Genomic DNA, 13,302 nt, shown 5'->3' with positions numbered 1-13,302 from the left:
ACACAATATAGTCTGGTATCCTCGCAGTTACTTCTTTAGCTTGGGCCTTTTTGCTGTTCGTGTATAGCCACCGATTTTAATTATGGTGGTGTTAAATATCTTTGAATTCCTACCATTTCCAAATTCTAATGCAAGCCTTTGCAATCTGATGATAACGTATAGTTGTTTTTTGCAGTGCTGTAGCCTAGGACTGCTAGGACGTCCATTGCTTGCAAACTGAGAGCTCATAAAAATGTGAGGCACTCCAATAATTTTAAATCACTCTGTCCTGACTAGAGTGATTTAAAATCATTGGAGTGCTTCACATTTTTTCAGTTGTTCCAGTTTGGAAAGCCGTCAGGCAACACTGGAGCATAATGCATGAAAACAACCTGCCTGAAATAATAATTTTAGTCTTTCAAAACAATGACACTAAATTAGAAATGTCACTGTGAAATGATGTCTATCAAGGGTTCTGTAAATAGACATCTCAACCTACTTTTCTTTTGTGGTCTCTACTCTCAAGGCAGCAGTGCAGTCCAGTAGGACCCTAAGGGACACATCCTTTTTGAAGTCAGAAGGAAGCTATTGTTTTCAGTAGATGGAGGGCCAGAAATCATCTTTATTCAGAAGTCAGAGGAAATTAAGAAACTGAAGAGATTCTGAATTGTGGGCAGGGAAGGTGACTGAGCCTTGGTAGAAGGGATTTATGATCAAGTCATTGCAAAATTGCAGTATTAGAAACACTGGAAGTGAAATGTCGCTATCAGTTCATTTCATTTCTGTTAGTTCAGCAGAGCTGGACATGGGTGTGATGCATAAAAAAGTTTATGGATCCTACTGCTCTGCATTTTCTTGAGACACTCTCAGACTATTAATGACACTGGGTTTTTGCTACTGGAACATGAGTACAGTACCAATTGCTGTGTGAAATGCTTTGGTGGCACTGAAGGAAAGGGAGCGTATGGTGGGAATAATTGTCAGTCAGGTGCAGGAGTGGGGCTGAGCTGCCAGGCAGCATCTCAGAGCCAGTGCCACACTGTTCTGCATCCAGCCAGTGACAGTTCCTCCAGGTGGGGACTATTTCTGAGATGCCTTCTTTTGTCTCATGGTGGTGGTGCTCAGGCACGGCTTGCTCTGCAAGCACATCCTGCCTCAGTGATCAGCACAAGTGTCACTCGTGTTTCCAGAGTCCTTCTCTTCATCAAACACGACATGCCGCATTTAAAGTAATTAAGAGAAAGCTTGGAGCTGATGGTGTACATAAAGCAGTGGCAGAAAAATACACTGAAGTGTTTGGATTTACCCATGTTCAAAATTTCCTTACAAGCCATATGCTGTTTTTGACAAGTAATTTGATGGTTGGACTGCAGCAGATGTGAGGTGAAAAGAAGAAGTTCAAAGAGCCATTCTTGATTTTTGTCAGGGCAGATAAGAATCTCTTTCTTCATAGTAGTTTCTGCACTAGGAAGGAAATCAGTCCCCTATGCAGTAACCCCAAAATTGTACTTTATCCCAAAACAAAATTGTACTTTATCCCAATAGCACAAATTGTGACAAAGGTAGATGCTTGGGAAAACTGGGCAACATAATTTTTTTTTACTAAACTCAGGATTCTAAGGGTTGAACTCAGCTGATCTGGGACAAAGAAGCATTGTAGCAGAATACATTCACCATCTCAGTCAACCCAAGTTAATGCAGCTCAGATTCTCTAAACTAGAATATTTACAAAGTGTCTGTATTTACTCACAGCAATTTTAGAGCCATAGTGTAAAACTAAAATTCAAAAGTTGGCCATAGACAACTCATAGCTAATAAAAGACAATATAATAATCAAGTAAGATATTTTCCCATAAAACTGTTTTCTCTATTCCACCCCAAGAGAAATTTAATACTTTCGGACTAGCCATATGCACTAGTTTTATGCCAGCGAATAGGCAGGTTATTGTATCCCACAGTAAAAATTAATTTGAAGCGTGTTACTTTAGTGGCATACTGATTTAATCAAGATATGTTTTGTTTGTTTCTTTTCCTCCACAGCAGATGTATTTAGCTTATGCCAGAAAACAAAGTTCCATACAAATGGGCAGAGATGGAATTTTTTTGTATTACATGTTTTCATATGTAGAACATAAAGTCAGCTTCAAGAATTTTCTGTTATTTATGAATACATAGGCACATAAACATATATACATGCACATGCATATATAAGTGGATTTTGCAAAAGTCCTCTAACATATTTGCAGGAAAAAAATACTGCTATTTGTGAAAGGGAAACTGTGATCATCACTCTACTGTCTCCAGAGTTCATTTTCTCAAAATAGGTGTGGCCCAGAAAAGGCGCCAACTGGCAGCGCAGATGCTTAAAGAGTACTTAAAGAGTACACATATCCATGAGGGGTAGCACCATGAGCACCAGTTCTCCTGCTGTGCCTGGAGAGTGGTCTGGTCTATACTGCCTTCATGTGTGTGCACGTGAAAGCACACCACACACACATGTACACACATGCACATGTGTGTGTGTGTATGTGTGTGTGTATGTGTGTGTGTGTGTGTATTTACAGATGTGGATGTGCTGATCCCCAGGGTCCATCCAGTAGCTCATCACCCAGGACAGCTGAGCTGTTACACTCTCAGGGAGGGAATAAAACGAGACTCAGCTGAAGCTGTGCCTGTTCCTCCTATTCAGTGTGTCAGATGAGAGACACATGGAGAGCCCCTGTCCCACCCACCCCTGTGGGTACCAGAGCAGACACGGTTCCTCCCTGCTTCCTGTCCTCAGGCCATCAGGCATGAAACTGCAGAGAAGCACCAGCCTGGGGCATCAGCCAGCTACACTCAGCTGCTAGAGCAACCAAGGCCAAAACCTCTTGACACCTAGAGCTGCTTTCAGTGATTTCAACTCCATGTTCTCTGCCTGTGCAATTCCTATGTTTTGATCCCTTTTCCATCCTTCTCTTTCTCCTTGAATTTTTCACTTCACTTTCACTTCCTATTTACACAGTCTTCTGTTCTTTCCCCTCCTCCAGAGCTTTTCTCTCCATCACTTTTCTTTCTGTTTTTCCTGTGTCCTCCTGACTCTACTCCCATAGAAGTGTAACATCATGGAACTGTCTCAAAATTTCTCCACCTGGGGTCTGTCTTGTCAGTTTTATCTGTGGGCTTTTAATGGAGGAGGCTGTGTGAAAACTCTTGACTTTGGTTCTCACCATAATAGGTCCTCATTTTTGACTGGTCTTTACACAGTACCCTGTTAAACATGAGTCATGATAGTGAGATCCTACAACAGCATTATTTGTGTGAACTTCACCACTGCATTGCTGTTTCCCCACCACAGTCACTTCACACATATACACAACTGCTTCCTTTATATATCAATGCTCTGTAATCAGCGTATGGTTCATGTTACAGGTTTCTCAGGTTTCAAAGTGAAATAAAATGAGCTTCCTTCCATTTTGAGAATATCCCTTTTAAGAAGTTCTAACAGAAGACACACGTCATTAGTAAATTCACATGCAGCTGCCAGAAGACAGAAAATTCAGAATGGAAATGCGAATGAAATAACAGAAATACTGCTTGTTGTTTGTTCTTAGTGCAACAGCAAGGGAAAATATTTAAAAATTTAAATGATTATTTTTAGTTTTGATAAATCAGATGCAATATGGTGGCATTTGCCAGTGTTGGTACTCCAGAGCACCAGTCCTTCACAGAAGGTCAAATCCTTCTGGGGTGTAACTGGGATTCTCAGGGTTCTGCTGGGAGTGGGTGTGGGGCAATGCTGTTAGCAGCAGTGGGCAAGCAGCCTTCATTTCTTTTACTGCTAAGCCTAAATAGTTTGCCACTAGGAAAGAGCAAATTACAAAGGTTCAAACTCCGGGATCAAATGTGTCCTTCACTTTTGGATTGGGAACCTTATCCAAAGACTTACAAACATCACTATTTTAGGTTTTTTTTAGCTTCTCTGTTACTGTTATACCTACACACTACCAACACTTATGTCTGTACACCTACAACATTTAAACTCATGCTGGAATATGTACTTGCACTTTCTGGTTCAACTTCAATGCCAAAGGGAGCAGAGGCTCTGCCTCAGCAAAGCTCTTAAACTTCTGCTTAATTTCATGTCAACAGATTGTTCCAGTATTAAAAATGAGGCTGAAAGACTGAATTAGAGGAGATAACAGAGGAGAATCAGTTGTTATCCTGTGCTATTGACCTGATGAATTCAAAGGTTAGAACAAAGAAGAATTGAAACCATTGTTTCCTTAGTCTCAGATTAGTCATAAAACATGTGTTTTGCTTGTGTTTAAATGCTTTGTCAGAGTGAAGAAGTAGTCTTCCCTCAAAACTTATGTGTATGCAGTGTCTGTGCATTTGGAACCAGACTCCTGACTATTCACAAAAATGTGTCATGGCTGGTCAGCATGGTAAATTGACTCAGTAATGGCAAAGGGCTCCAAGGATCACAAGGTTTGGTGGATTGTTTTGTTTGTATCTGGTTTTCATTAATATCATAGCTGTTGTGGCCACAGAATATCCTATTTGCCTTCTTTGAAAATAATGACCCTTGAGAATACCCATTTCCAAGAAGACGCTGTATTTTACCATTGTGACCAATTCAACAAATGCCATTGCATTCTGTCTTTATTAATGTTGAGCAGTGTCTTATACCTTGAAGGGCCCTTTGAAATTAGTGACTTAATTGTAAATGAAATTAGTGCTCAACAGTTTTCACTGTTGCTAAATATGTGACTTTACAAACAATGCCATAAAAATTATAAGTATTCTAAAATGTTCCACTTCTTTTGTCTATAGAGTGGGAAGCATTGCACTGTAACTTTAAAATACCAAAAATAATCAAGAGGACATGTTAACCATCTCTTAAGAGTGCTTCATTTCAAAGCCAATAAACTAAGCTGCTGAATTTTTGTCCTTTGTTTTAGGCTGTGATAGTTTTGTTGCATAACTGCAATTAGGAAACTTCAGAACATCCAAAATGTTACAGTATTCTGTGGATGGAAATGCAGGGTTGTTTTTAATTTAGTTTTACAGCAGGGAAGGGGCATTGGAATGGCAGCATGTTACCTTTTTTAACATCTAGTTTATGATTCATTCTAAAATATTCTTTCATTTGGAATTAACTTCAGATATTCCTGTTCTGACTAGCAGGGTAAATATTTTAGCAAGGACTTTTTAGAGAGAAATTTTGACAGTAGCATACTCCTCCCTTAGTGTTACAAGGGAAATACATGCTATCCAAACACAGAGTTGGCATTTTAATGGAAATGGTTCCAAAAGAATACGTAGAACATTACAAATGTAAAATGCAGTTAATGAAAGAGTATACAGATGTTTTTCATGCATTTAAATAAAAATGTCTGAATTGAATTCTGAAAATGTCAACAGTGATCTCTGAGCCATATGCTTGTTATTACAATAGTATGTTGTGTACAGCTGTCATTCAGTGAGAAACAACACAGACTGAAAGGGAAAATATATATAAAAACATTAAGTTAGAGGAGAGACTATGTTGCAAAGCATTTTGTATTACGTTTTTGCGTTGCTTAGAACATATCACTTTTTCTTGCTTTTTGTTTGCTCACATAATTTCTGCTGATGTCTAAAACACTTACTGAAGACATAGGAAAAGGAGAATAGAGGCCAAGCTGCGTGGACTATAGTGAACCAAAACTGCAGAGAGATGCATGCTTTGCAGAGGGTTTAATATGAAAATAAACCACAGTTTCTTTGCTTGGTTTCTGGAGCAGAAAGTCGCAAAACAAGCAGAAAACTTCTGGTTCTTGATGAAATGGTTAGTTTAGCTTCCTTACATCTACTCTGAGTGTTTCAGCCCTTAACTTCTGTTTCTATGAAAGGAATTTACACCTAGCTTGACTTAGGTTTATCTCTATGAAGCTGGGGCCTTGGAAAATATTTCAGATGTAGTTTTAGCCTTATGTTTGCATTTTGTTCTTTTGCAAATGTGGTAGAGGTAACCTTGATTTGCTAATTAGTGAAGTCACGCTTTATTGTGACAGAAAACTAAGAACAGTCCTTCAGTGAAAATAACAAAGACCTACCCCATGGTGATTGATGAGAACGTTGTACAAGTGAAATGAGCTGGAAAGTCATCATCTTGTCTTTTCCTTTGCCACAGGAAAAGCATAACAGAGAGATTTCTTTTCTTCTGGTCCTGATAAGGAATCTAACGAAGCATAAGGAGAGGTTACAGAGCATGGAAATGTGTCACACCCAGCTGCTCACTAGCTTGCAAAGCTGCAGTAAATAATACAGTTGCTATTTAATAAACAAAGGAAAACAGAAGTCCTTTGATAATGATCCCTAGCCTCTCTCATTTGTCCTTCTGATGATACAGTTTTTTTCTACTTAATTGACTGTAGTTTTGGAGTAACACAGAATTTGATATTGGGTTGTATGATTTGTAATTACTTTGTTGTTGTTGGTAAGGAAAACAAAAGACTTAGGTTTCTGGGACCTGTTTCAGCAAAGACATATGCGGTCCAGGTTGTCTGGATCATTGCTACTTTTTTTCTCATAGGTTCTCCATGAATAGTTACAGTAAAGACACACAGAAATACATGTTTTATTTTCCAGGTTTCATAATTCATAGCATACTTTTCTGCTTGTCACAGGTTACTCTTTTGAGAAGCAATGTTGTGTTTGCCACAAGCTGCATTTTTCATGTGCATCATTTATGACACTTCATTTTCAAAAGATATATCTTCATGGAAGGAGTTTGTTCCATTGATTGGTTCTTTTTGCACACTAACTTCTAACATAGCAGCATCTTTTTATTTAAAATGTTATAGAGGTTGTTTTGTTTAATATTTGGGGAGGTGAAAGGATGAAATGCCCTCTGCCAGTGAAACATCAAAGGCCATCTTCTCCTCTCCCGAGAAAGACTGTCAGCTCTCACCCCTAAAGTAGAGCTGATTCTTGTCTGCTGTGATAACATTAGGAAATAAGTAGGCTCATGGCTCATTGTGTCACTGTAAGTTGAAGATATGTACTTTTTTTTAGAATCAGTCAAGTGTTCAAAAGAAAACAAGGCAAGGTTTACACAAATGTGTGCTAATGTAAATCAGTGTCACTTTGCTGAGATCTGCAGGGGCTGTGGCACATGTCACTTGGGAGAGACTCAGCAGATGTGTGGGACCATCTCCCACCGCTGCAGCCACAGCAGAGATCGTGGTCAGGTCACTGCCTGCTGCAGCTTGTCCTGTCTGAAATCCAGAGAGGGGCTGCTGGGAATGCTGGCAGCTGGCATCTTCAGTGACCTGCTTTGCCTGGGTGTCACCTAGGCTGGGGAGGCAGCAACCCGAAGAGATGGAGTCGGGCCACAGGCCCCAGGAGTGAGTGTGAAGTGGAGCAGGGTGGAGCAGGCATGGCAAGAAGGGCCAGAAATGGGAATGGGGAAGAAAGGGCAACAGTTGCTGTAATAGGACTCATGGAGGGAGGAGGAGAGACATAAAGGAAAAGGTGAGAAATTAGAAAAGAAAGGAGAAAGTGACAGACCATGCAAGTGCAATGGAATGGGTAGCCATTCCCCATGTCTGGTGCTAACAGCAAACTTCTCATTCTTTCAGTGAAAACAAAAGTCTTCATGTATATGCTCTATTCCTCTTGCAAAATGTCTTCTCTTTGCCTAGTCTGTTTTAGAATACTTATAATTTTTATGGCATTGTTTGTAAAGTCTGTAGGATGAGGGGCTTGCCTGTTCCCTTTTTAAAGCTGTTGGTTCAGCTTTTGTTCTTTTAATTCAAGAACCATTGTTCTTTTAATTCAAGATAATAGAATTGCAAATTAATTGCTTCTGTAAGCATGGAGAGCAACCGGATCTGCTCAGTGCTTCCAAGAAGCTATAATCTTGTTTCCTACTTTTAATTTAGGTGTAGGAAGGCATCAGTAAGATGGTCATCCTGAAGACTATTTTGAGAGCTCAGACAATCCTCTAACAGTATTGCAAATCTATATGTAAAGTTCTTAGATGGGAGATTCTGGGCAAGCTGATTCCAGTAGGGCACTGACCCTTCTCAGGTTTTTCTTTGAAGTCTATTTTTTCCTTTGAATTGTATAAAAAGCAAATCTTCCCTCTTCTATTTATCTTTGATTTTCTTCAAGCTTGTTGAGCCTTTATAACTGAAAGCAAAATCTAGTTCTTTGGAGTATTTAACAAACATTAACTAGTTAATCTTTGCAACACTCATGAATTAGTTAACCATTATCCCTGAATTTATAATACAGAGCAAGAGAGGCAGCAAAGTTAAATGTAGTCCTGTGACTAGACCCCAGTGTTGAGCCATTTTACAGCACTTAGGAGCATCATGATTCTTCTGCTGTGCCAAGTACACTAGGAGCAGAAAAATACAATATTGAAGCAGCTTTTAAAAAGTACACAGTTGAGCTTTATTTATTATACCTTACCTGGAGAGATTAGGAAAGGATTATCTTCTTAGTGTCCTCTGTGTCTGCCTCTTTAATAAGAGCTGTTAATTATTTTTTAATGGAGCATCTAACTTTGGAGAATAGTGGTATTTTGATGCCTGGTGTCACGCTGACATTTTTGTCTCATAGAAGGTTGGTTACATCTCACTGAAGGTGCTGTTGGTTCCAGCGACTGTGGGAGGAAAATGGGAATAATAAAAAGCAGTGGGACCAGCTTAGGTCTTTGAAAATTGATGGGTAGAGTCCCAGTAACTTCACTGGACTTCATTGTGCCTAATACAAAGCCATCTTTTTCTTCAGCGTGCAAGTGCCATTCGTGACTGTGCTGAATTCCTCCAAGTTTCTACGATGGAAGCTCTCAAAATTAGGTCCAAACTCTACAGTAACCTTAATTTCTAATCCAAGAAAGTGACTCTGCTGTCCAGCCACCTCCTTTTACAGTGCCTTGAGCCTGGTGTATGTCTATAAGCCACAGATATATTTCCTTATGTATCAGGAAATCTCCACATCAGGACTATGTCATAATAAGTTTAAACAAACAAAAATTGCTTGAATGAGTTTATAGCTGTGAAGGAGCCATAGGAGTTAAGTGACTAAGTCTTACTAACTTTAAATTACAGTTGTGTTCCCAATGTCTAGGAAGAGAGATTGACTGCTCTTTTCTCAGTTTTTAAAAAAAAGCATAACTTGTTCTCTTGTTGCCATCAGATGTTTCGGCAAGAGCCTATGCCCTTTCAGTGGCTACTATTTAAAAAGGCATCTGAAGAGAGAAGTTAAAGGAACAATCTTGAGCCTTTTGTGTCTAACCAAGGATCTGACAGTTTTCAAAAAAGGTACAAAGGTGCCTTGGGTGTATGAGATCTGATCATCCAAATCCCTTGGAATGCTTCTAAAGGCTCATCCCTTGTTGTTTTGTGTCAGCATATAAACAAGTCAGTATAAACACTGCAGACAGATTCAATGAGACTTTCTTTAGAAATGTCAGTAATGTTGCCAAGGTGTTGATAGACCATTAGGAAGAGTAGTCTGTCATAAATCTCTGTATATTTACATGATTTGAGTGCTCCTTTGGACCAGAATCCATGTGGTCTGAGCTGTTTGCACATGATTTTGAGCGCATCAAGATGTTAGTCTTTGTTCTGAGGTTAGTCCTTCTTGCACTTAGGCAACAACAAAGACCATCATCTTCCAGGGTCTCCTGCATTATTTCTGATGTTAGCTTAAGTTAACAGTCCCTAAGATAAATTTACAGATCTACTCTTCTAAGATGTTTCACCACCTAAGTCCGAAGCCGCTTGTAAAGCATTCTTGATGTATGTGCACAGCGTTGTTTCAGCTTTCTAATCACTGACCAGCTGGCTTGTTAGTGAATAGAGCTGTGGGCCCCTTGCCACATTTCATGTGAGGTCTTGGCTGGGTGGCCAAGCAGGCAGCCTGCAGCCAGTGTCAAAGCAATTCAAGAGGTATTGGCACAGCAGTGTCCCCATTAATTTCTGCTTGTCACATGCTGTCATGCAAGTTACACCCGAGAGGAAATGACCGTTAAAAATAAAAGTACGCTTGTGGCACTTGGTCCCCTCCAGACGTTATCCCCGAGGTTAAACAAGTGGATACAATTAGCTGCTGTCCACAGACAGCTGCAGGGAAGGAGAAGCCGAGATCTGCGCCCCACAGCAACGTGTCCTTCCTGTTAGCAAGGAGTGTTGTCTGTCAGCATATGCCATGTTATAACCCTTCCTGGAGTTTGGGGAAATTAGGAAGAGCTGTTATGGCCAATGGCATCAGGAGAGTGGTGGTGAAGAGCTGTAGTGCTGCTGGAGCAGCATTTTTCTTAGAGAAGAGGGTTTGTTTGTTGATACCTTTTGTCATAAGGACTGGTGTGAGAGGCACAGGAGGACAGTCAGCTCATCAGTGATTGATAATTTACTGTAGTTTGTAGGTTGTGGCAGGGAGTGTGGCAGTGATTCCTGTGCGCTCCTCCCCAAAGCATACTGAAGTAGTTCAAGGGAGTCATGTCCAGCTTTGTGGATGGTTGGAGTGGACTGATTTCTCTGATTACATCAGGAGAGCTTCCACAAGGATTGCAAGTGGTGATGTCCCAAAATTCAGATGGGTAGTAATGCAGAAACAAAGACTCTGAAGAGGAAGGGGCAGTGATAGTCCGCAATGAGAAAAGGAAATATGTACAATTAGGAGCAATTTCAAATCTGTTTTTAAAAACTGAAAGTACTAAGGTGAGAGATAGGGGTGCTATCACAGTGCTCCAGAACACAATGCTCCAGAACAGATTGATTTAGTCAAGCTAAAGTCTGGATTTTATCTCAGAAGAAAGAGGCTCACAGCATCAGCTGAAGGAAAAATGTGACTTACCCTGTTGAGAAACATAATTAAGGTAGCTGTAATTATATGGAAAGTGTGCTCCAGAATTCAAACTGCAGTGTGACCTGCTGTGATGCTTATATACCAAATTTGTGCTGGTGTCATTCCCTAGATGTGCTAGTAGATCTTCACAGCCGATGCATACAAATCACAGGTGCTGTTTCAAGTGATTTATATGGAACTTTACCAACTAGGTGGGGCAGTAAAGAATTTGGAGGATTTCATGATACATTTTAGTTCTCATCTCTTTTTCAGATTGTATGAGAAATAAAAGAACAGAGTAGTAACAACTTGTCAAACCAGGGAGAGCTCTGTGAGAAACTGCTGTTTCCAGTACAGTTTTAAAAAGCTTGTCATAAAAGAAAGGAAGTTTCCCAGAAGGTATTTGGGGATGTCTGAAACTGTGATATCATCATCCAGAGATACAAGAAAGAAACATGAAGGTTTTGCTTATCTAGACTCAGATCCATAAAATCTGTTAAAAGCTGTGCCTTGTGTTTTTCCTGCAGGGCACAAAGAGTTGAAGGGTTTGAGCACTGAAAAGACTGTTAATCACAAAGTTACATTTACCTGCTGTGAAATTTTCCCATACGGGACAAGTCTTGCTAACAGTGCCAATTTCTTTCAGAATGTTAAAACAAACTTCCCCTCTGTTCAATTCTCATGTATTTTATCTGACAAATACCAGTAGCCACATGGGAAATGTATATTTCATTTGCATGTCTGGTAATTCCACTTTGACAGGAATTTTTGGTACCCTGAATGACTGAACATAAGTAGAACAATAATTATGTAGGTTTCTTTTCAGTCATGCATGTCCTTCTCATCAAATATGAGAAATAGCTGATGAAGAAGTATAACTTGAAGGATCTAGATTCCAAACTGACTTGACAGGTGTTGAACTATAAAGTTGGAAATTGATGTGGAAGGACTTACATCAACTTAAATAAAATGCATCCATGTGTGTGCGCAAGCATGTGTATGTACATACATCCCCCAGAGATGTTAGGTAGACATGTTATTTACTGAATTTGGTCTTTGAATCACAGCTACTGAGATCAGCATGGGAATCTTATCAGCATTAGGGTTCTGGTAAAACAGACATCTGCTTAGATTGAAACTTTTACCAACCATAAAATATGAATCCAGGTGCTTGAATTAAGGAGAGTAAACAGAACGTTACTCAGAGCAGTTCCTTCAACACAGTCAGGTGCATCAATTGTTATAGTCCAGTCCTACTTATGTTGCCTTTGCTGCTGCTGCTGCTGAGCTCTGGTGTTTGAGGAGTGTTTGGAGCACTCCAAAATATGTTGGGTCAGTTTCTCCTGTGGCAGTTCTTTTCTGCCTCAAGAGGAGCAGTTGGCAAGTTTAAACAAAGGGACTAGGAACTTGTTAAGCCTGCTGTGGTGGCTGTGGGTTGAGTTCAGTCTATGTATAGGTGCACCACAAGGGAAAACAGTATACTGAAAGCTATGATATACATTCATGGAATTCAGTCATAAGCTTACAGCAATGCAATAGCGTCAGTGAGCCTCAAAGCTTTTCAAGTACTACTGTGGACCTTTGTAATTCAGTTAAAATTTTGCATTTTTCCTGAATCTTGTGCACAGTTGCAGTACTTTTGATTGGGACTGACAGATAATGATCATAATATACAGGCAGGTCTATGCATTATAGTGACATTTGCCATTTTTACTAGGCTGGCTCTGAACTACCTGATCAATTATTGTATTTCAAAGTAATTTATTTAGGACTTTCTAATCTTGATTACGTTGCTGCTTCCAATAGCAACAAAAGCAGTCTTCTATAGACTCCACTCCTTCAGGTGTTTTATCTTTTGAATTGCTGCACAAATAATTCTAGCCATTAAAAAAACCAAACATGGAAAACCAACAAAACACAAAACCAAACAACACAGCTATATTCATTTCAGTGTTTATTGCAGTGGACTACTATAGATAGCATTGTCTTCAATGGGATTATTCAGAACATGATAATGTGTGTATACATACATGCATACTTTTGTGAGTGTGCATGTCTGTAGGGTTCTTCATGCTAACAACTGGATAATCCAAAATCCATTTATAAGCTGTGCTTGCTTTCTTACAAAAGCAGTTTAAAATAGATTAGGGGCTGATAATCGGAATATATTTTAACATATCTTTTAATCTACTCTCAAGTGGATTAAAGTACCTTTTATATGATTAAAATAGTTTTACAATTCAAAGATAATTACACAAGTATTTTACTTCATGTTTTAAAATATATGTAACTTGATTATTTTTCAACAAATTATTTACCTTTAGGGTATCAGCATAGAAAACACAACCAATTATTAGACCAATTCCTTGCATGTGCTTATCAGACATTAATAATACACTAAATAAATTGAGAGTATCTTTCTCTGCACAGTATTTTACTCTATGAACTGAAAATGAATATGTTATCTTGTATAGTAAGATTGATTAACAGGGCTAA

The 13,302-nt window shown here is 39.3% G+C and overlaps 1 protein-coding gene across 5 annotated transcripts in view; it reads left to right on the top strand.

Moving 5' to 3' along the window:
* CDK6 (cyclin dependent kinase 6) overlaps positions 1 to 13,302 on the top strand; it is a 137,365-nt gene that overhangs the window by 36,989 nt on the left and 87,074 nt on the right. The gene's annotated exons all lie outside the window — the stretch shown is intronic.

Source organism: Zonotrichia leucophrys, chromosome 2 (assembly GCF_028769735.1).
Source record: "Zonotrichia leucophrys gambelii isolate GWCS_2022_RI chromosome 2, RI_Zleu_2.0, whole genome shotgun sequence".
In the NCBI taxonomy this organism is placed as follows: domain Eukaryota; kingdom Metazoa; phylum Chordata; class Aves; order Passeriformes; family Passerellidae; genus Zonotrichia; species Zonotrichia leucophrys.
The sequence above is the reverse complement of the archived record's forward strand: the minus strand, read 5'-3'. Positions and strand labels throughout refer to the sequence as shown.